Source organism: Pieris brassicae, chromosome 2 (genome assembly GCF_905147105.1).
Source record: "Pieris brassicae chromosome 2, ilPieBrab1.1, whole genome shotgun sequence".
Lineage (NCBI taxonomy): Eukaryota > Metazoa > Arthropoda > Insecta > Lepidoptera > Pieridae > Pieris > Pieris brassicae.
Genome location: NC_059666.1, coordinates 4000559 through 4026676, shown reverse-complemented (window position 1 = coordinate 4026676; position 26118 = coordinate 4000559). Strand labels below are relative to the sequence as shown.

The following is a 26118-nucleotide window of genomic DNA, read 5'->3' as shown; positions in this document are numbered from 1 at the left end:
GAAATACTAAGAAACAATCTTATTATGTTTTATAGTTGTACAACTTATCGTCAATCGCCCCCGTGTTTTCTATTCCTGGCTAAGATCTCAAATGGGAATACCATTTTCCATCTTCGCCAAGAATAGATCAACGAATAAAAGGAATTTGTATAAAAGATAAGGTAATAGTTTTTTAATATATTTACCCAGGTAAATATATTAAATAAGTGCTGTACGGCTGAAAAAGATGGCCCATGACGAGACATATACTGCTAGAGTGAGCGTTGGCGAAAAACACGATAAAAATAAAAATAAATATTTGTGCTTGAGAGAAGATTTAAAAGGACAAAACCATTAGAATTAGTGAATTATTGCTAGTGTTAAATACTAAATATAACAGAACAGTACAGTAGTAAGACGTGAAAAAATAGAACACAAGAACAGAGTGTCTTCCTTACATACAGTCGTAAGTATTGTTATTAGACACATCTTAAATATTAAAAAAATAAATCAATGGCGCTACAACCTTTTTGAAGTCTGGGCCTCAGATTTATGTAGCTCTTTCATCATAATTGAATACGCAAGTAACTGATGAGCCTTCTTTGCCTGACGCATGCCGTCGACTTTTTGGGTCAAAATAAAACCGGTTTCCTCACGATGTTTTTCCTTAGCGTTCGAGCTAATGTTAAATGCGCACATAAAAAGAAAATCCATTGGTGATCAGCCGGGGATCGAACCTACGACCTCAGGGATGAGAGTCGCTCGCTGAAGCCACTAGGGCACTGCTGCACATCTTAAATATACTGGATAGTAAATTAGGTTACACTTAAATTACTTCTAAGTCTTATGTTAGGCTAGATCGGAATGTTCGATGATGTCTCAGTGAATAAATTGCCTAAAAAGACTCCTTTTAATAATATATTTTAGTTATTTTATTATATTACAAATGTTTTTAGTTTTAGGTTCATTGTTCTAGTATATATTAATAAACATCTGTATAAAAATTATTGTATAAATATTTCTGCGGAATTTTAAATTTGTGTATTTGGTTGGCTAACCAAGTATATTAAAACTGCAATACATTTAATGCAACCACTCAACCATTAACAGCGGATCATTAAAAATGTTTTTCGCAAAAAAATCTCATTAATTTTTTATACTAATAAAATAGAAATAATATTTAAATTATAGAATTGAGCTTATAATAAGTTTGAGCGTATATTATAGAATTGAGAATATAATAAATAAGAATTAATATTTAAATTATAAAATTGAGCTTTTGATACTATCAAACGTACGTTACGTACGATACGTTTATAAATAAATAATTATTTTAATGAACAATAATTTAGCAACTCTATAGTATCTTATTTAGTGCTGTAATTATTATTGAAAACAGAAGCAACATTTCCAGAAGCGCAACTCTAGATCTCATCATCCCGATTTAATGTAACAGTTAACTTTAAGCTAAGTAATTCTTTCCGGAACTATCCAGGAAACACCAAGTATGCGCTGCCCGCATGCAGTCTTGCGCCTAAATAAAATATTTTTTTAGTTTGCAGTATCGTTTAAGTATTAGTGATCAGAGAAAGAACTTTGCAATAATAGGACTTTAATGACTTTGCACGTCACGAATTTGCGTGGTGGGGAAAAGTCTGCATTACTTAGGTACTTCGCGTTTCACAGGCCCTGATCAAAATTTCTTAACATAGATAACAAATATATAATACATAGTTGCTGACGAAAAAAAAAATGCTGACGAAGCCTGTATAACGGCTTGTATATACATATAGAGGTCAAGAACCTCGTTTCTCAGTGAAGTCGCAATTCATGGGCAATGCGAGCCGTTCACTCGATATCTTGTTTATTTTTAACCTATTTGTTAGAATAGAACGGAATTGTGTCTATTAAAACTTTATTATCAATTTAACCGTGTAAATGAAGTCCCGCTGAGTTTTCCATTACTTCTAAACGTCAATAAAAAATATAATATTTATTTAGTAAATACTTAACTCCACTATTTCCGTTGGCGTTGAAAAGCACTCGAATTATCACTTATGTTAATAATGTAATCCGCGTTTACATCGATTATGGGTTTAGATCATTCTGTGCGGGTTTCACTTTAAATAAGAAGAAAAATATAGTACAAAAAGCTAAATGAAATGTATCCATTGCAGATTGAGAAATAAAATTATTTTTTATATAATAGGGGGCAAAGAAGCAGGAGGGGCACGTGATAGTAAGTGATACCGCCGCCCATAGGCACATTGCCAGGGGCTCGCAAGTCGCATTAAGTCTAGATTATATAAAAATATATGATGTGGAAACCATTATCTGTTTCCTTTATATTAAAAGTTTAGTATTCGGTGCAAAGGCCGTCGACTTCTGTTTGTCATACGGGATTTTCCTACAAACGCTTTCGCCGAATTAATATTACAAAAAACGGCCGGATTAAAGCTATGTATTATTATAAACTTATATTTATTTTATATAATTTTAATTTTTTTCCGACGTTTCGCGTGCTTTACAGCGTGCGTGGTCAAGTTAATAAAGTTTATATCTCAAATTAATAAAGTTTATTGTTCAAGTTAATAAAGTTTATTGCTCAAGTCGATAAAGTTTATTGCTCAACTTACTAAAGTTTACTTTGCTCAAGTTGATAAAGTTTGTTGCTCAATTTAATAAAGTTCATTGCTCAACTTAATAAAGTTTACTTTGCTCAAGTTGATAAAGTTTGTTGCTCAAGTAAATAAAGCTTATATCTCAAGTTGATAAAATTTAAATCTCAAGTTAGTAAAGTTTATATTTAAATTAAATAAAGTTAATTGCTCAAGTTGATAAAGTTTATATTTAAATTTAATTAGGTTTATGACTCAATTTAGTAAAGTTTATATCTCAAGTTAATAAACTCTATATTTAAATTTAATAAAGTTTATGCCTCAAGTTCATAAATATCTAATTTATTTATATGTCATGTTAATAAAGTTTATGACAAGTGAAACAACAAATTCGTAGGTAGTCATTTGCTATTTTAAAGAATGCCAATCTGTTGTATTTTCTGCTAAATCCTTTAAAGCATCACATATTTCACTTAGTTCATTATTATAATTTACAGGATATAAATCAACTTTAACCCGGATTGGACCTTTTAATACAATTTCAGTTCAGTAATTGTTATGGGCTACAAACCGGGGTCATTTTGAAATTCAGATTTTCCATTCCAGCAGCCATGGAGATATAGACTTGGGCTGAGATTCCTGTCCGGCATCACGGTCACGCAAGCTAATTTCGTAAATGTTGTTTTGTTTCGCACAAACAGTCAGAAATAAAATTTTAAGTATGACAATTTTTTTACACTTTTTCAGTTTCTATTGAGTATTGACTTTAAATACTCACACTTTTCCAGCTCACTCAATACTTTAAATACTATAAGATCTTAATAATCAATAAAATTTAAAGATATGTACGGTAACTCATACTGCAAGCAAAATAATTCCAAGGTGACAAAAGTTAACGAATTAAATAAAACATGGGGATGCCCCGTGCGATAGAGGAGCAAAACATTATGCCCTGTCTCCCGAGTGCTATGCGGTAAAAAAAGATCTTCAAGTGTTTCGAGTGTATTGTGTACACGATGAATTTTTCAATTCTGTTATGAGTGGATGAATTTAACTAACATTAATTTACGATCAAATTCAAATGTTTATATTTAAAAAAATCGATATTTGTTTAATTTGCTTGGGTTGTTGCGTGAACCCCTGCAAGAGCGAGGCTCCAGGTGATTGCCTTTTTCGCTACCTCCTAAGGCTGCCGCTGCCTGCTTCTAATAGTTATATGCAGTCCCGCATAGTAGAAAGGTAAAAGAACGTAATAAAATGATTACTCAATCAAGACCCTAGCAAGGTAACAGCATTATTATACATTCATCGTAAAAACTACAACCAAAAAACGTTTACTTTCACTTTCAACCACTGCGCATACAAAACTGAACGCGACTTTTACGATTTTATTACGACTGTTTTATTATTCACGTGCCTACATCTAGTAAAGTGAAGGTATTAATCACACGAAAGGTGGCCAATGTAACTTGGGCATGCGACATTTTAAACAGTGTTTTGTACATACTTGTTTGTATGTACGTTGGTGTCGTACGAGACGACCACGAATCATTCTCATCTTGGTTAAAATATGTAATATTTTTTCTCTACCTATCTATGAATATATGAAAATTTATAAGGCCAGAATCTCATATAAAAAGAAACCTAGCAAAAGTTCTAATGAAAAATGTATGACAGACAAAAGATTTAAATTGTCCTTTTAAAATAAAATGTACATTTTATTTAAACAGAAGTCTTTTATATTATAGTTCAATCTACGTAATGATAGAGCAATTTTGTTTTTTGTTGAGTTGCGCACAATAGAGGTCAATTGTGAATCGCTTTAAGTAAAGTCTTTAAAATATAATAAACTTGTATATGATTGAGGTTTAATCGTTTCTATTCTTGAATTTAAAGCTACACACGCGTACTAAAAGTGGAGCCAGCTGCCTGATGAAAGCCTGTGAAGTCAGTCTACGTACGATTCCCGTATGTAAAAACGTATTACATTAAGACTTGGCGAAGTCATAGTTCACTTTAAGACATAATTACTGCAACTTTTATTGTATAATATATGTATTTACCCTGATTTTATATTTATATTACATGTAATCATATATAATCAATAACAATCTATTATTTTCTACCATTTTTACAACTACAGTAATATAATACACTGCAGAGATTGTACGAAAACAGTGAATATGTTTTATAACATTGTTAACTTGATAATAGCTCTGTGACGGTAAAAGTCAAGAGTGGGGCGAGTGGCGAGTGGCCATGACAGTGGAATTCTATCTGCGCAAGAGGTGACTGTATAGAAAAGTGTAGTGTTTACAAAATAGTGAGTGTTGTGTATTTGAAAGTGATTTTTGGATTCTATTTTGCTATGGATCTTTATTTTGACTAAATAGGGTAAGTTTTATAATCTTGAAATACGTAACAATGTAAATGGGCAAATAATAAGAAATAATTAAAAGTTTATTGAGAAAGTTTAAACATATTCAAGTTTTTAAGAAAACTTTCTAAGGACTATTTTTACAAATCCGGTTTTGCAAGGAAGTAAATTCCATTAATTTATGAGTCAGATACAATACATACTACAATTATATGTTAAGCTTCAACTGGTTTTCAACAGGATTTTCCTATGCAATGTGTGCATTAAGATAGATAAATATTAGGACCATATTCCATTTTACAAATATAGTGACTCAAAGAAAAAGTGAAACAGAGAATGAAATGGTTTCGTAAAAAAATTCGAATCCAGTGGATATTTGAGGTCCATGTGGCCAATACGACAAAACGTCAATTTCAAATGTACCTAATAGAGAAGTTTTGTCCAAGAGGGAACCAAACGTGTGAACCTAAAACTAGTGGAATATATATAAAACAAGTGAATTAAATATGTTTTCTATTAACATAGTGCCTAAATAATAAATCAAATAAGGAAGTGTAAAAAGATCAAAAGGATTATTAAAATACAAATGTATGTATGGCTTTTAGAAACAAATTTAATGAATTAAAAAAATACAAACATATTTTTCAGTATGTTACCTTTTTCAATAAGTAACCTCCCCCATTCATCCCTATACATTTTTTTTACTTGAAATGGAAGCTATGAGCTTTATGTAATTATCATCCCGAATTGAATTAAATCCAGGTTTGTGTGTATCACAATAATACTAAGCTAAGCATTCACCCTGCTGTTAAAGCATAAATAAAAACACAAGATTAATATAATTTAGTACACATTAGGTAACAATGTTAATAACTATAATTTAACACAATTATGTGCAATGTCATTGACAATGGCACACTAGCACAGATTACGGAAACAGTGTGAGAAGAAAGTTAATATTTACTTGGCCATACCTGTTAAGATGTTTGGTTTGCAAATTAGCTTGGACAAACATTGACTATTAGAAAATTGTTTACTGTAACTTTCCTTTTGTTTTAAGTAGGTACCATAAATCTTTAATCTATCTTCTGTGCCTACTAACCTAACAAAAACATATTTTATAGATTAGAGCAGGCCTTTTGTTTTAAAACATCGTCATCACCTATGCGCTCCACAACTTTCTTTCACCATCGCAATATAATTCGTGCATTTTGCTTTAAATTTCGAATACCTATTGTTTCGAGGTCCTTGACAATGCAGCCTCGTTCTACCAGGTTAGCCTGGTGGCAAGCAAGAGCCTTTACTACTTTACTTAGATGCTTTACGCACCCAACTGTATTAGTTGAAACCAATTTGAAGTGAAAAATATTTACCATCATACAAGAAGTCGCATCCGGCGAAAGTGATTTTTGGTGAATAAGATTTGATTGGATTTATTTTTTCTTGTCCTACGAATACATTCAGGAACGTAACACAACGGAGTGTATTTGTACTGTACTAAGCCTGTCAATATTTTGCACGGCTAAATATTTTTTGTAATATATTGGTAATAAATATTGCCTATGTTACTCAGTTATTCAGAGTGAAACAATTTTTAAATCGTTCCAATTTTTTTAATTGTATTCATCTACATACATTACATTTTATGCATATAATATTATTTTAGAATACATTATTACGGTACAATCTTGCTTTAATTAGATTGCGTATAGAAAACCAAATTTCCGCTTCTCCATTCATATGTATTGAAAACAGGGAAATAGCGATGTTCGTTTTGGTTTTCCATTACTGTAATTATCTAAGGGTAGTGAAAACGGTGATGACGGTTGGTTATAACCAAACCATAACTTATATCAAAATGGATGTTTAAAAATTCTTAAGACGTATGCATTTTTATATATAATTATTTTTGTACAAAGTATGACACACGAGCATATGGTTTTATTACAATTTTTTAAATAATGACCTCTTCGATCTCTTCTCATCAGCATAAAAGCACAATTTGACAGGAGACGGAGTGACAGGAGGAGTAGCTAAAAAAGTACTAGCTTTATTATAAGGAGAAAAATAATTAATGGAATAAAGTTTTTTGAAAAAAAAAACACGAATTTAATATGGGCATTGTTAGATGACTGAATTCTAATTTACGATTACAACGTTGAGATTTTATCATGAGACTGCTCGTTATACTACTCAAATTAACTTCGGCCATCTAACTGTATCTTTTTGAAAATGTGAGCTCATTAAATTAACAAAAGACTTCACCCTCGTACTTAAAAAGTTTTCTTTAGGTTCATATAGAAATTTAATACAAATTAATTTTTCATAATAGCAAGACTCAATTACAAATTATTGTAAGCTAAAATAAACTTTTTTTTTGACGATCTCTCCAGTGGCATTTTAACATTTAAATAAATTTGAATCTGTGACATTATAATTACTTCACAAAAACTGTTAACTACTAAAGCAAACAAAACAAATGGTTTTAAGAAACAAACATTTCAATCTCCATGGCAGAAATATTTTTCGGTCTGTTTCATTGATTTTGTCGTAAGTGATTCAGTGATCAAATTCGTATCCTGGACGTCTAGCTTTACCCAATGTCAATCGAGGCTCACCTATTCTCACAGTAGTGCAGGTGATAACTGAGGTTCAGGGCTTGTTAACCAGATCTTGAACGTCTTATATCTAATAAACTTGAGGTTCCCAATGCTTTTTTATTTGATGCGTAAATGAGGACAAACAAATAAGCTAAAATAATATGTTGATACTTTTCAGTTGTAAAACTAAATTGGTATATTTTATTTATATTTAGGACGTATACTTGATGTGTGTAAGCTGAAAAGAAAGTGCATACATGCTATTAGTGAAGTTCATTAAAACCGGTGCCAAGTGTGTCAGGCAATACGGAAATGCTGAATCACATCTTAACAGTTGAGAAAATTGGACACAGAATTTATTGCTTCCCAGTATTTCCTGAGGGGAAAAAATTTAAATAGACTACTTTGTTCAAGGCGTGAAATTTGATATCAAGTATGAAACTCGCTTAATTCTTTATACAATATCTACAATTAAGTTTAACTTGCCTCCTTTTTTTGAGGGTTGTTTTTGTTAACCCTTTTTCGAATTACTGTTTCATTTCGCTATTCGTGCCCATATTTTATATAAACGGTACCATTTTAATATTTGTTCTCTTAACACGTGTTTGTTTTAATTTTGTGGTCCAAAAAACAGAGATTTGAAGCTTCAATTAACAAACTTAGTGATGAAGATAAAAGAATATTCTGAGTTTCATTATCTATGACAAATATTCTTGGTTTGTTGGCTTTGAATTTTAAATTGTCTAAAGCATGCAAATACAGTATAGGCTCCGAATATGATTTTGTCCCATTCGGTGTCGACATCACAGAAGACCGAAGCGCTGGCAGCTACCTAAAAGGCTAATAATATTCTAAAGGGCTAATATGAAATATATTTCATATTATTAAAAAGAATTATAATGATTTAATTTTAGTTATGGTTTTGTTGTTATATATATCCATATGCAGGTCCTGGAGCAAACGAAACACAAAAAGTATTTATTTGTTCATAGATTTACGAAAAACAAAGTTTTCATGTAATTTTAATTTCCATACTCAAAGACTTACTGTATGTAAAACAATTTAATTATGTATGATTCTGTGTATTGCATCAGGTTCGCAAACTATTTTATTTTATAATGTGCTGGCTGGTGCTGGTGCCAATTTGATTATATTTATACACAATTGAAATGTAGCAACGAATAAAAGCTAATGTAACAGTATCAACTAAACATTTGTGACCCTGGGCAGACCATAATGACCCCCGTGACTCTTGGATTCGCCTTTATATAGTCAAGATTATTAAAAGAACTATTTTGCCAAGCGCTTCTATAGCATAACCTACCAGCTATTTTATATACGTTGCATTCTTGAGAGGCAATTAATTTTGCTAAGTGTTTCATTAATATTCCATACTCAGCAGAAATTACTAACTCTAGTGCTAAGTGACGTATAAATTTATAATTTTTTTGAATATTATAAATTCGAATATTTTTCGAAATTCGAAATAATACTTTTGTTCTACAAAAATCTATTCGACGGCCATTGTTGTTAACTAACGAACACATAAACGTGTTCTAGTGGCTTTTAATAACGGTCTAGTTATAATAAAACCCAGTAGCGCTTGTCGATGAACGTTTTACTAAAATGTTAGAATATATACTGTTCAGCGATGGTTGTGGTCATGTAACACTCGTGAGCTTTATAAATTGCCTAGCTGAGGATAGGCACTGAAACTGATGTTTACTGACAGTAGAATAATGGTTTGTTGAAGGTATCAATCCCTTTCAAGTCCGTAATTGTGAGCAATACAAGTGATGGACACAATATTCCGTTAGGTATGTAAATTACAAAGTATTTAGTATATAAACTGGACGATAAATAAAACCCGAACCCGATTTAAAACAATATGGCACACCAGGGTTTGAAAACAAATTACAAATTCAATTATAATTTGCGCTCTGACGGGAATCGAATCCAATTCAAATTCCTTAACGAGTATACCACCAACAAATCTTTAAAAAACCTTTCATATCTCGTAGTACAATTTACCGCTGGGCTTGTGCAATTAATTCAACACAAGGGGCATAATCCTTTATCTGTTTCATTTTAACTAAAGCGACATTTCACTCATAAACGTGTTCTGTGAATGCCGGTCAATAGGACGAGACCATCAAAGCAGGTTAAGCTAGTTACAAGCGGTGGGATTAAGAAAAATTGCTGGATGATCATTGATTACTTGCAGATAAGTAGTTTTATAAACGTGTTGTATGGAAACTGGATCATGACTTGTTTACATATTGTAATGAAGTCATGTTAGCTTGTAATGGGTGGGTGTTACGAGCGCGTAAACAATAAATACCAAATGACAGCGGCAAAACAAAAAAAAAAGATACGGAATTTGATGTATATATGATACTAGAATATAGGAGATGGCTCCGAGAAATAGATGTGAGTGGTAACTGATAATGTTTATAATAAAGTCCAGGATATCAGGTGACTTAGACTACAGCTAGATTAGAGTTTGCGTTCTCGTTTCTGAACCTCATCCCACACCATAAACTCTTTTGTAAAAATGAAGACGTTTTGAATATGAATTCTCTACACTTATAATCGTGTAAATTAAAACGCGGGAAGTGAATTCTGTCAATTTTTTATTTTTTCTAATGAATTCTTTATAACCGTTATACAAGTGAACGAAATCTTTTTTCAAAAATCAATTTAAAATAATTTAATTAAAAATACTAGTGGCCAAATTTTGATAGGCAACTTTATAGGTATATTCTCCTACTTATTTATACATACAAATTTGATTTTTAGGAATAATTAATTAAATAAAGTTACAAAAGTAAAAACCTAATAACCAGAGTGACCTACTGTTGTTAAAATGACAGCTTCAATCCTTCTTTGCACGCAAGCTTTCCACGGAGTTATAAATTTTTTTTTAAGGAATACGTTGCCATGCTTATGAAATAACTCTTTTTGGCTCACTGATATTTAGTGGAGCAGGTTGCACTGATCTTACTCATCTCTTTAGAACATCCTAGACATTCTCAGTTGGATTGATGTCAGGACTTCGAGCTGGTCAATCTAAACGACGGATGCCAAGTTCTTGTATGTACACTCCCACGTCGCCAGAACGGCGCGGGCATTGTCGTCCATAACAAAGGAATCTTATAAATTCGTTTATATCGAGTAGATTATTTAAATTAATACATAATCTAATGGAATTTCTCTTATTTCGTAGCAATTTGCAAAAACAAGACTTCTCATTTATTACAAAATATGAATAATGAGACCGAGGGTCAGATCTTTATTTAATATTCAGTTCTCGTTCTTAATATGAAAAATATAGCCCTACGTCGTGATAAACTGCCCAGTCTTTACTTCACGAGGTTTGTTAGTCTCATTAGAGCAAGAACTATTTTGAAAGGGAAGTCCGTTTGATAAAATGTATTAAATTTAAGTTCTCATATTGTAAACGTTTTATATATTTTATTACCAGAAATGTATAAAGTTAAGTGACTCTGTTGGTCTGAATGAACAGTTCTCCGCTAAACTAGTATTAATATTATATTTACAACGTCTCTAACACTAGAGAAACACACTATACTTTATCTGACCTTCATCTGTTTTCTGTTCAAATTGAACTTATCAAAAATTCATTCGATCAATCCCTAGACTGGGTTAAGTGACATCGAGTGTAAATTCGATAATTTACTCTGTGCTGTAAAAGTCGCGCTCGCGAAACGCGTACTGATTATTTTGAATTTAGAATTCTAAGCAAGTAGTAACAAATTATAACTTTTGAATTAGCACTTATGTAAAAAGTACTCATGATGTATTTAAAAATAACTTTAATCGGACAGAGAAGTGTCAACCTATTCGTCAAATGTTTTCAAGTCCGCTTGCAAAGGAAAGGAAATTCGGCATATACAAAAATATCAACGCGCTGATGACACATACAGAAATGTATCTATTCTATTGGGGAACATACAAGTCTGATAATTCAAAATGTAGCCGTCCGAGTAATGCTTATTCTGTAACAGTCGATAACTTTTAAATTGCGCTGTCAATCCCCAAAACTGACACTTGTCTCGAATGAAAGTTTAATTGAATGTCTGAAAACCGAAAAGCAATTTTTACCTTAAATTTGAATAAGTGTGTTAGAACTTAGTTCTTTATTACGTCACAGAAAATATGTAGGTTTTTTATTTTCTTGGTTTTCTATAATCTTTTTATATTTCCAGCATGGTATTGCACTTATTATTTTACAATTATATTGAACACCATAAAACCTTTGGAAAATCGTTCGGCTACTCTCAGGTTTTTATATGAGTTTCGTTTTTTTTCGCTATTCTGTACTTAGACACCATATATTTGACGCTGGCTTCCTCGCGATGTTCTTTATCGTCTGAATATGAGTAAAATATTCAAAGAAATATGAAACTAATAATTTTTATATTAGTATTAGATCTCTACCTTTGAAATTGGAGATTTTTTTTATATCAACGAATCAAAGTACTAGCCTAAATTATCTAAATGGTTGCCATTTTGAGCCCTTTTATAACTACCACAATTTCACAAAAACAAAGAACGCTCTAAACTGACTGAATTTGAAATTTCATTAGCACGGCTCACGAATAAAATTGATTTGAATTGCGAATTGCGCGCTAATCCATAGATAATTAAATCTATAAACGCTGGTCTGTTAAATCTCCAATTACAGAGGACCATACCTTAGTCACGTATCACTACATGAAAACCAACCAACAATCTTTCCGGGTTGTATGTTCATACTAACCATACAGTATTGACGTTCAGTATAATAATAATACTGTGTTTAATCAAAACGACAGTGTTTTGTTTGAACCTGTTGGTGTCATTTGCTTTTAACGTTAATAAGTTCTTGAGCAGAGGCCTAGTGGGTACAGCGTGCGACTCTAATCTGCATCCAAGGTTCGATACCCTGTAAGCCAATGGGCTTCCTATGTGCGCATCTAACATTTGCTCGTACAGTGAAGGAAAACATAGTGAGAAAACCGGCATGTTCAAATAAAAATCGACGTCATATGTCAAAGAGAAGGATCACCAACTTGTCTATGAAATAAAAATGAACAGACCGATGGTCTTCAATGCATCAGAAGCCAAGACCCAATATAGGGCAAAATAATCCAGTGATTTTATTATTGAGTACTTGAGACGCCACCTATTTTATCCCCACAAATTGGAACTAAACCAATAGCATATCATGTTATGATTGCTCTAACAATCTCTAGTAACGAGCAGACATAAGACATGTACATATTAGTTACATTTGTCCAATCACTATTAAACGCATCGTCTTTCGTTTTCACTCTGAAGCCAATAGATATATACGTTTATATACAAAATGTATATAAACGTATATATCTATTATAAACACTTCCTTGCTTAAACACTAGAACACATAACTTATTAGGGCAACCTACGGCGTTATAATGTTTTATCGCTTTAAATCTTTTCAGTAGCTATCGTAAACGTAAAAATTAAAACATTATCTATTTAAATAAATAATAATACACCCACAACTGAGCATTTTTAATGCATCTTATGCTGCACACCAGTCTATATGTCTATGTGGAACTATCTGCCCACTGAAGTGTTTCCGAAGCAATTCGACTTACGGTCAAGAAAAGAGCGTACCAATTCTTGAAAGGCCGGCATCGCACTTGCGAGCCTTCTGACTGTGAGTGTCCATGGGCGGCGGTATCACTTAACATCAGGTGAGCCTCCTGCCCGTTTGCCCCCAGTTATATAAAACAAAAATATTATATATGTCCATGAATAACGATATTTAATGTTAGACGAATATGCGAATACAAAATCAGCCCTTTCAGGGCAAATTTACATCGTTTCATATGTGCATATTTAGGCATATTTTGACAACTATCCATTATTAATGATAGGCGAACGATCTGTTGTTAATTCATAAGAGTATTTTCCACTTTCCTGCCCGCTGTTAGCATTCCAATATCATGTGCTCACTCGACGAAAACCACCTTTCACTGACGCGTGACGTCACTGTCCATTACATTGACTTCTAGTTTCCTAGTACTCTGTAGATAAAGTTGCATGTCCATCATAAAGGGTAGTAAATCCTTTTGACGAAAGATTTACTTATAAAAATGTAAGCTTTTCAAAAATATATATCGTCATATTAATATACCTATATTTATCAATCATGTCAATATATACCGTTACTGTTTAAATATGTTTGCTTGCCCTTCACAATTCTTCAATGTTTATTATCTTAATAACCTCCCGCTGCACTATGTTGTATTTAAGATAATTATTCTTCATATGCGAAGTGTAAAAAAAAATATCAACTGATGCCGTCAGCAAACCCATTTATATTCGTTACTCTGTCGTTTGAGTATTTTCAATAGTTACTAATTGAATATTTATAATTTAAAATCATTTAAATTGAACACATTATTAATTATAAAATACTGCTATTACAAGCGTTGCATTAGTTTAAAATCATTTCTTTATTGTATTACCTTCACGTTTCCATAATGTTATGAAAATAAAGTAAACATTCCTAGTTTGGACCGTTCAGATATTATATATTGTTAATAATAATCTTTAAATTACTTTAGTCATTCACATCAAATAATTTTATTCACTTTTTATGTAATAGGAGGCAAACGGGGCAGGAGGCTCACCTGATGTTAAGTGATAGCGCCGCCCATGGATACTCACATTGCCACAAGGCTCGCAAGTGCGGCAAAGCCTTTCAAGAATTGGTACGCTCTTTACTTGAAGAACCCTATGTCGAATTGGTTTGGAAATACTTCAGTGGGCAGCTGGCTCCACATAGTGGTGGTGCGCGGCAAAAACTGCCTTAGAAAACGCTCAGTTGTGAAACGACGGACGTCGAGGTTATACGGATTGTATTTTGCTTTGACGTCCGATAATAAAACTCAGCTGCGGGTATTATAAGATAACAAAGATCCATTATGGTTTGTTTGGTATTACTTATAAACTTATTTTAGTGCCTTTGACTTACGACCCCTGGATGAATAAGAGAGCATCCGGGAGCGAGGTGTTTTTTTTTAACGAACAGGGGGCAAACGGGCAGGAGGCTCACCTGATGTTAAGTTATACCGCCGCCCATGGACACTCTCAATGCCAGAGGGCTCGCGAGTGCGTTGCCAGCCTTTTAAGGTGTTTCGTATTTCAACTGGCTCCAAGTCTTTCCGGCGGTTTTTACCTAACCTGTAACTGTACGTCGCCAAGCTAGCTTGGGACGGCCATGCTTCCCTTGCGAGTTCCAATTATTGGAATCTCTTCGGAGTGTGACAGTGCCTTTAACAATAATTACATAATTAGTACAAACAATTAGTATAAAATTCATCATTTAAAAGAAACTTGACTAATAATTATACTACTACTTTTCCTACTAATTTTCTCCAAATTGATAGGTTTATTAGTAACAGCTTTCTAAATGATTAACAAACTTGACTATTTACTACCTTGTCAATACACCTTGTCCAGATTTCTGAATATCACTCTCGCTTTTAATATTGTAAGATTTAAAGAAACTGTTTCTTGTACTTAATATAATATAATGTAAACCTTGTATTTACAGCTAATACACAGAAATCCAATTTGGTATAGTTGTTCTGTAGCTTGCGGACACATTACAGATATTAATTATCAAATAGACCCCTAAGCGTATTCTCTTAATCAAAATTAAATATATTTACTTCATTTTGAATCCAACACGATCGCTAGTGCACGTCACTATCTCATTGCACGTTTTGGAGTTCAGAGATATAAACGGTAATGGAAAATATTAATTAAATGTTATATCAATATTTTCTGCGTTCAAACTAAGATAATTAAACGATATTATCGTTTCGTTATCGTAGTTACACTCTCTTTTATTTATACGATCACGCATCGAAAAGAAATCTGTTTTATTGTATTAATTTGTCGCAGTGGTAAATTAGTGATCCAATATAGAAAATTTTATTCATACAGATTCAATTGAAATGCATTTATAAGTATATATAATTTAAAAAAAATATGTTTATTCATTTTAAGTACATATGCATTTCATGTGTAAGATTTGGGAAGCTTATTATTTAAAAAAATACCTGTGTTAGGGTTTCCAGCTCTTTCATAACAAACTTAATTATACACTCCTTAAAATATATTTATATATAATTTAATAACATCTTTTAATTTATTTATTTTTGTTTTTTGATTTTTCAACTGTTATCAACAAGCTTGAGTGCATAATTTGATATTTTAGAATTTTTGCATTATACTAACATAACGATTATCATGTCCTGCTGTCTTTTGTGCCATTTTATGTGACACACACACTTTGTGAGTTTTAGGTATGATATTGTGTATATTATTGATTTCTAAACAATGCATTCCAATTAAATAAATACTATAAAATAAAAATACGAAAGTCTCTAATTATACAATAATTCAGAAGTCGATCAACTAAATTGTTTAGTGAAATTTCTGGTAAATCCTTACTTAATTTACTAATATAAAAAAATCAATGGCGCTACAACCTTTTTAGGTTCTGGGCCTCAGATTTCTGTATCTGTTTCATGATCATTTGTCAATCTAATGGGCAAGTAGGTGATCAGCCCTCTGTGCCTGACGCACGCCGTCGTGTTTTTGGGTGTAAGGCAAGCCGGTTTCCTCACGATGTTTTTCTTCACCGTTAGCGAATGTTAAATGCGCACATAGAAATAAAGTCCATTGGTGCACAGCCGAGGATCGAACTTGTGACCTCAGGGATGAGAGTCGCACGCTGAAGCCACTAGGCTATCTCAGTATATGTCCAATAAAAAATCCCATTTCCAATCAATAGCTTGCGATATACAATTTACATTTATTATCTTCCTCCTTTAGTGCCATTGATCGGAAACCCTTGAGGCCTTTAATGTAACCAATAACACTACTCATATAGTATATTAAGGCAAACATGGTCTATTCTTGTGTTCGGTTCCACTTAGTATTACTTTAGCTTAATTAAATTTAGAACTAATACATTCATAGCTTAACATTTGTTAAATGCTCTCAATCGTAATACCCAAGGGTCTTGTATAAAGGGTTGTCGTTGTGTCTTCTTAAACAAATACGTTTATCCATTCGTCTACAATTCCCATTTATCTTTATTAATCAACCAGGGATAAGAACATACTTACGAAGTCTTAGTCGGGACCCACCTTAGTATTTATAAAATTCTTATCCCCCCCCCGAAATTAGGTTGCTAACAAAGTATGGCATTGAGACAATTAACATCAGGTAAGCCTTGCGCGTTAGCCGAGGGGGAAATATTTATTATATAGAAATAAAACTATATTATATTGTCTTTTGTTAAAATAGCTTTTATCCATTAAGAAAAACACTTTTTGAACGGATTGAAGCTATGTATTATTATTAAAAACTTATAATTATTTACATAATTCTAAAATTAAAAATTTAGTATTATGTAAATGATTATAAGTTTTTAATAATAATACATAGCTTCAATTCGTTCAAAAAGTGTTTTTCTTAAACTATATTACACTAAAAACTATACTATATTATAGTTTTTTTTAAGCTAGTAGCTTAAAAAATTATAATAATGGAGGCAAGCAGTGACAAGTCGTTCATAGCCATCTTATAAATAAAACGAAATGGAGGGACATAAGCAGACGTAGGTGAATGAAGTGCTTTAAAGCCTCTAACTCATTTTAGTTAAAATTTAAGAAATGTTAGGTAAATCCCAATGTATTGTAACGAAAATAGCCTAGGCAAATGCAAAGTTGTAGCCTTGTATCGATAAAATTTTACGGTAATATCCCTGGTTGGGATTGAATGGGCAATTGTGGGAAGCTGAGAAAAGAAATACACGCGAACAGAATCATTTTGTAATCTGCTTTAAACATTCGAGACTAACAACAATTAATAAAAATCCTTATAACACTCTAATAACGAAAATGCTCAACTGATTAAAGTAGATAAAAATTTGTAAACATATATTACATTTAATTATTAAAGTATTACAAATACATATAAATCTTCTTATTAGTATTATTAATTTAAAAAAATAATATATTATAAAAAAATAAATTGTTTAGATAAAAATATCTATTACTTATTATTTGAACATATATATTTTAATAATGTCACGATGTAGTGAAAAAATTAGATAAGAATTGGCAATGATGGCATGATTACATTTTTATATATAATTACAAATATCCACGCCATTATGTGTGGCAGAATATGCGAAGATTACATTGTTCCACCATAATATTGTACCATATTCTTGCAAATAACTTTTATTATATGAATGAAAATTGAATATTATAAAATACAAGGTCCGCGTGGGTGTTTAGTGTTTTGTTGTAAATTTTGGATCTACAATCACTATGGTTTCAAATCAGCAAGTAGTTCATAAAGTATATCTTTCGTTTCTTTACAATTTGTTTTAATTTTACATGACATCAACGTTAGGACGCAAGTGAGTAAAATTATCCTTGTAAATATATTTTATATAAAGTATTAAGTAACATAATTACACTGCATAGTGACGGAAGTTTTCACATAATATCACCTGCCTCATTAGAGGGTAATGTGTGTTGACAAAGCTAGCATAAAGTCGTTTTATAACTCTAGCCATAAAGGGGTAATGTGACGGTAGTGTTGCATCTGTTTTGTAATAATTATCATAAATCTGGTAATCACTGTCTTTTAAACTATATATAAAGGTATAGAGGAACTGGAATCTATTCTATTACGAAATACAATACAATAATTTTTCTATTACGTGAGTGTTACGGAAAGATCGATGGGAAATTCGCGATTAGACATTTTGTCTTTTGTTTACCTTATCCCCAAGTTCATTTGACGTTTACTTTTCCTTATATGACATAATTGATATCGTTACAATAACCTACTTTTTACGACAGACATAGATTTCGTTTGAGATACATTTTATTTTAATTTGTTTATGTTGCTATATGATTTTAAAATTTTTGAATACAAGAGGAAATATTACGCGAAGAAAATCTGAAAAAAGCCTAAGAACGACTTTAACAATACTTTATAAATGAGGAAATTCCCGATGGGAAATTCGTTTTAAATCATCGACTTAGTTGAAGCATATTATCATATGAAAATCTCTGTGAAAAGATAAGTCAAATGTTGTCTCCTACTTAAAAATACCTAAGGGATTAATCCCACTATCAAGGTATGTCATATTATTATTATATATATAACATTTATTACGGCCCTTTCATTTCACGTGAGAGGTAATAAGCAGGGAGCAGTGGGGTTAAATATGGCCCTAAGGCACAACTAACTTCCGCAAGACCCAACTGCGTCAAAGTACCTCAAATAATCAACTGAGGCATTTAATAGTGCATCCATATTTTATCCATTCATTATGGGTTTATTGAAAATGTCCTCAAAACAGACAGGAAATAAATATTATAAGAGAAAGATGTTATGTTTTATTTGATAATTAGGGTCACATATTATAATTAGTGTGATCTGCCTTATACGCTATGTGTTATATTCATGTCTCTAATTGATATTGCGTAATCTTCAATAGGTTGGTATTGTATATTTTAGTTTTTATTTATATTTTTTTTTATATGTAATAGCAGGCAAACGGGCAAGAGGCTCACCTGATGTGAAGCGATACCGCCGCCCATGGACACTCACATTGCCAGAAGGCTCGCAAGTGCGTTGCCGGCCTTTCAAGAATTGGTACGCTCTTTTCTTAAAGGACCCTAAGTCGAATTGGTTTGGAAATACTTCAGTGGGCAGCTGGTTCCACATAGTGGTGGTGCGCGGCAAAAACTGCCTTAGAAAACGCTCAGTTGTGGAACGACGGACGTCGAGGTGATACGGATGGTATTTTGTATTTTGCCTTGACGTCCCATAATGAATTTTATTTATAGTATTAGTATCCCTGTCAAATGTATGCATTGACTGTAAGCATGTAGCAATTGGTATTATGTGTATAATACAACTACACTACTACTGACTATTCATATGGGTTTTATTTTTTATTTTAATAAAATAGTACGTAAAAATATAACATTTTTTTTAAATTAAATTTCTTCAAGTTTTCCAGAATGCCTGCTAGAATCTTTAATATCTTCTTCGAGGCGAATGATTTTATTTCTTAGATCCGGTTGTGCCTTTTGTATTTGTCTTCGTAAAACTTTTTACTAATTAACATTCTAATAAACATTTTTCAAGTTTTTAACCGGATTTAAGCTATTTGTATTATTATAAACTTATAAATATTTACATAATTTTAAATTTAATTTTTTCCGACGTTTCAGTGTGTAAAAGCTATGGTCAAGTTCTTCAAATCTATGGTTTCGAAACGATAAACGCACTATTCGGATCGGAAATACAAAATACCAAGTTCATCATTCTTTCGTGTCGTTCCGGAACTTCGGCGATCGTTTTTCGTTTTAGACCTCCTAACCTAAAACTTCATATACATAATTTAAATATTCAAATTTGTTTATATTAAATGATATAAAAACCGATTTAAGTAAGTACAAATTACTTGTGACAGAGGAGTCTAATATTGCATAACTTCTTTGGTTGCTAGCTGTGCTCTGCGGTCTCACTCTCATAAATTCGGTCGTAGCAGGATGTTTTAAAGCCTAAATTTAGCTCTTTTCGGTAAAAGACTTATTAATGCTAAAATAAATTTTGTTTGGACTTTTTTGTTGACGATGTCTTGTATGAAACTGTAGTAAGTACATCGCTTTACTCTATTGTCAAATCCGATTCCGTAGCGTACGCGATTAAGAAATTTTTATTAGACTTTTTCACCGTGGATTACACATATCGTAATTCCGTACAGAAGTTTTTTGAAATATTCTATAGCTAAATATTCAGGGATAACGTAGGGCTCTAAAGGTCCCTTGGATATAATGCCTGGTGAACCCCGAGGGCCCATCTCAAGGACGTGTGAAGGGCTGAGGTGTTTTTAGTGGGTGGGGTCTAGCTACCCCTCTGAATACCAGAGGGATTTGAATTAGACCCAGCCCCACAGTCTTCGCGTCAAGCTCAAAACCTTTGGCGTTGGGCCAGCGTAAGCGCATTTTCACCTCATAAAAAAAGGGCTCTAATTGATGTGATGTGATTTTTTTCAAATCAGCCCCCTAGTTTTAGAGCCTATTCAATGCAAACAAACAGAGACAGATGTGTATCGTGTTGCTATGTTTGCGTTTGCGTGTGTGCATGTGAATGTGTAATTGATGATTAAAAAAAACCGTTTTTCTCGGCTAAGTAATATTAATTAACAAGATTTTTGCGTATTTAATGCGACTTATAAGAAATCTTAATAAAAGCCTATTTATAGTATTTAAATTTTATTGAATATACTAAGCGTACTACTACTAACTAAACTTTCTAGAAAACGCTTATGTGGGTTATTTGTTTAGGTGGTGTTTGACCTGTCGCGGTGTATGAACGGCAAGCTGTAGTTACATGTGCCCGTCATTAACCACCATGCATGCACTATAATCTAGATTAACTATAACTATTTGTTCCAAATATATTCCAAGGAAAAATATATTTAAATATTCGTCGGTTTTGTTTTTTGTAGTTGTTTTGAAGTTTGTGTATTTTAAGTTTATCAACGAACAAATATACTATAAAAAAACGTATTCACGTTTGTTACTTTACTGTTACTTCTCCCCCCTGACGCAACACCATTGTAAAAAGAAGCGTGCAACAGACATCGATAGTTTTTTTTTCACAGATTAGAAAATATTTTTTTAATAATTTTTTTGTAATAACTTTTCGTGTCATGTCATATTAACGTTAACAATAGGTTCATTAATATACAAAATGTATATTTATGTAGATAAAATGTGACTTATTTAGAAAATGGTATATTTGTATGTAAATGTATGGTTGCAATTATGAGCTACCTACTGACCTATTGGTTACAACTTTCTCTGTTAAATATATGTTTTAGTCATAAGCTTAAGCGATATATCATTAAATCTACAGGTTATAAAATGGTAACAGCCGGAAATAAACATACTAAAATATCGATTAATATTAAAAAGACACAGAAGCCTATAATTAAAAAAATATTTAATTAAATTGTCATTAAAATCTTAGTATTAAGAAAATGAAAATCACATCAATTCTATTTTCACTTGACATAGATTTTTTTACGCCTCTCAGCTTAAAATATAAAAAAAGCGTATTCCAAAAATTTAGAATAATACTTTCTCTTCTATGTAATTTTAACTGCTAAATTATGATAATATATGTATAGACTTGAGACCCTTTTTATATATTTAAAAGGGAAAACCTAATGACGTTACAAACTGTATCTTATGTACGGAATATGTTTTTAAAAGGTTGGTAATCGGTTATAATGATAATGAAAGTTGGTTGGGATACTATCAGTTTGAAAAAATTGTTCAAACTTAAACAAAAGTAAGCGTATTAAAATCATAAGATGTTCGTAAACTTTTCTACCAAAATTTTAAATAACATCTTGCTTTGTTCTTCAACTTGTTAATTACATATTTCGGAATATTTAGAAAAATATATAGAGAAACTGGACAGGTGCTACTACCGCTATCACCCGATCTGTTCCAGGCAAGAAGATGACGTCGTCGCGTTTTAGTGAGTTAGGTATATGATGGAGTTCCAGTAACCCTTTCGAAGAAGGTTTACCAGTGCAACGCAATCGTAGGATGCTAATTGAGATCTTCATAAACGAGCCTTATATTCAAACAAAAGTTTGTCATATGTAAATTGATTAGAACAAATGAAACTCGTCAAATAGTACATTAAATACAGAAAAAAAATATTGTCACATAACTCTTAACTTAGTCCTAATTTTATTGTTTTTTAATATCTGGCATTAATTGTGATTCATGTTTCTTAAGATAAGATTTTTTTCTTTTTTTTTGAATGTTCTATCTGATTGTATTAATCGAAAAATAAATGCAATAAAGTGCAATAGTTTTTGAGTATTCTTAAAAAAATGAATTTTTGCAAAAGTTAAACGTGTCAATATTAAATATTTACAATAATTAAATACTACAATTGCAATTAATTTGTATATGATGTATATACCGTAATTTAATGACGTTGTTGAGAACATGAAAATCTAAATTGTTTCGACTAAAGCATGCGCAACGTCTTTGTGAAGCCACAAATTCTACAAATGTTCTGCCCTAGGGACCGCATATAACCTTCGTTCCCGTTTTTACAAATAGCCGGCAAATAAACTGATTTCTTGCAACTCTAGGGTTTCTAAAATTTATCATTTATTTTTAGACACCTACTGAAGTATTAACGAACCAATTCGACTTAGGGTCCTTCAAGAAAAGAGCGTACAAAATCTTAAAAGGTCGTCCACATTTTTGTAAGCCTTCTAGCAATGTTTGCCTCCTGTTTGCCCGCTTTTACATGAATGTCAAAAAATTTAATGGTTCTAAATTTCCTACCAGTTTATCAAGATTGAGTGGACGATAAGAATTTCCAAGAAAACCGTTACCATACTTATTGTGAAGATATTTGATATATGAATTCGAAGTAAATAAAGGAAAATTTTCCAATAAGCGTAGTATTGTGTCCAGTGCTCCTTGAAATCGTCTTCAAGTAATGTACCTGTGTATTCGCGTAGAATACTTTAAGTAGACCCTACTTCACCTTTATTAACCTCAAGTTTTCAGGATACACACATAGTTTATTGGAACGATTTTACAAAGAAAATATGTGTGTTATTACTTAACGTCATAAAATGTATTTAAGAGAAAAGGGTCAGTATCCGGCTATCATGCCACTCTCTGCCCTGCGGTCGTAGGATCGATTCCCGGCTGTGCAACAATGAACTTTCTACGCGCGCATTTAGCACGACGGGTGTTTCAGAAAAACTTCGTGAACCGATGCCTTAGATACATTAAAGTTGACGGCGCGTGTGGATGATAACTTGTCTATTAATAAAAATAATACCGAAATAGATACATAAATCCTAGGCCCTTGAGTTGTACTACCACTGTTGTCAATTGACTCCAACACTATCCAGTTTAAAAAAACATGAGAAATATACCAATAGCTATCATATAGTATGTTATGATAAATAAGATTTTTAAATAGTATATTGTAAGGTAAGGTACTTCGTTACAAACATACAAATAATTACTCATAATTTTAAAGATAAGTATATTTTTACAACATTAATTAATTGTTGTAATTTGCATTTATGTATAATAATTCTAACCTAATAAACTAAACCAACTTGTACAAATAACTTCAATGTAAAGGGATCTAAAGTTGTACTTGGACTTAAACGGGGCAAACTTTTACTACCTATTTAAGTTTCCCATTACGGAAATAGGTAGATACGGAATACCTAACGATATATTTAACACACGATCGGTTGTGAAATAGAAATACTATATTTGTACAGATATGTTATTTTTTTAATTCAATTCTCAATTTAAAGGAGAACATTAACTTGTACATATAATCCTTCGGGTTACATACTTTGAATGTAAGTTGCATTTAAATAAATTAGTCACAAAATACAGCACCACAGAACAGATTCGCTCATAGCCTTAGGGCTGATTGCAAATACCTGCAGAAAAGAAAGTTAAAAAATACTTGTTTAAATGTCTATGAAATAATCATATATATTTCCGTTCAATATTGCACATAAAACATATTCATAAAAATCTAATTGCACTGTTTTATCTAAGTACTTAGTCTCATTCTGTCACATCGTAAACACAATTTGATAGAAAGAGACAAATGAAACTTTTAAATTGATTTAGTTTTAAGAGATCAACATCGTCAAGTTGGCCGGTTACTTGAAGATTCGTGTCAAACATAAACGAGGTCCGCATATAAATATCAGAGGATGTATACATGTTTTAAATTTCCCCTTTATCTATAACAGGAAACCACTGGGGTACGGTAGGTCTGAGAAGTTGCTTCATAAATCTTTATAAGTATCGGCATACATACTGTTATGCGAGCAAAATTGAAAAATATTACCTCAGGCGCTTCTAAAGGCTTCTGCATATTTGTATCTATGTAAATCTGTGATATTTATGTTGCATCGCATACATTTTAGAATCTAATGTTAATCGGTATTTATAAGTTTATTTTCAATAGGTAGTATCAAAATGTTATTGTTGTGAGGCCTTGTAACCAGGCCTGTAGTCAGGCCATAATTATTATATTATAAGAAATATTTAAAAATATGAAATAGTAGATTTATTTAGTGATGGGTACTTACTTGTGGTACTTATTTCTATAGACAAATGGCTAAACAAAGGGGCGGAGACGGGCATACAAATTTATTATATATTTTTCACTTAAAAAAACAAATGAATACAATATAGCAGTATGACTTAGCCTTAGCCTATGTTTATTTGGGATTTCGGAAGTAGAATGTGTTCGTTAGATAGTATTATAGATATATATTTCCATATACGTGCGTCTAAAACTGAATAGAAATATGTTTCTTTATCGGCGTTGGAAAAAAATCCGTCCAATTTTTCGGTTACACGTCACATTTATGTTACGCACGTTTTTCTTCTCCCTACCACGGTTGATTCGAAGACATTCGAAGCGATTAATAACAAAAATATATAATAACGATAACAATGATACTTATCATTCTATTACAATTAATGAAATTCTGTAATAATCTTAGTAGTAATAAGGTAAAACAAAATAATTGTATTATTTGTGTATAAAGATCATTTTTCGAAAAATAAGGTCAGAAAGAAGTTTCACTTCTTACGTGTTCACTAGTACACGTACACATTTTATAAAAATTGTTTTAGAGGAAAGTTATTACATTTTTGCATCACTTATAAAAAACTGTTGATGCGATATTGTATATAATTAAATTCTCATCACCACGATTGGTTAAGAGCTTGGACAACAAACTATGTAATAATAAACTAATTGCGCGTTTAAATACAAAAAGTGTCAATTAAATAGCTGTGATTAATGGTCCTAGCTGATGTTGTGTCTGAAAGTGGTTATCTTCTTTTCAGCGGAAAGTATTCAGGCCAAAGCCTGCACTAGAAATATTCTCTTTTAATGTGTGCTCGGAAAGCTGATTAACGAGTGCGTGAAAACACTTGTTACTTAAAACATATTATTATCACGGTTTTTTATGGGACTCTAATACTCGTAATACTATAACGGAGTAAGTAATATAAACGGAGTTAATAAAAGCTCGCATGTGAAAATCAAATTCAATTTCTTGAGCCAATTTAACAAAAACTTGATATTATTTTTATGCGTACATTTATATTAAATTTGAACAGCGAATAATTTTAGGGAGTGACTTATGTTATGTTTTTTGGGGCCAACGGCAAACGAGTATCGAACTTAGGATTAAGGTTTGGCATTTTTTCTTTCTTCTTTTAATTTATTATTTATTCCAAAACACAAGACTTATGTTATTTCACATAGTATGAAGGCTATATAGCTGTAGCTAATTAAAATATCGAATAAAAAATCCAGTTCGCCTCCACTACAC

The 26118-nt window shown here is 31.8% G+C and overlaps 1 protein-coding gene across 1 annotated transcript in view; it reads left to right on the top strand.

Annotated features, from left to right (window-relative positions):
• Positions 1-4867: 4867 nt before the first annotated feature.
• The window catches only part of LOC123720164, a 32905-nt gene continuing 11654 nt past the window's right edge, over positions 4868-26118 (top strand). Inside the window, exon 1 of the mRNA XM_045676682.1 lies at positions 4868-4991. The gene's annotated coding sequence lies outside the window, so the exon portion shown is untranslated. The remainder of the gene's footprint in view (positions 4992-26118) is intronic.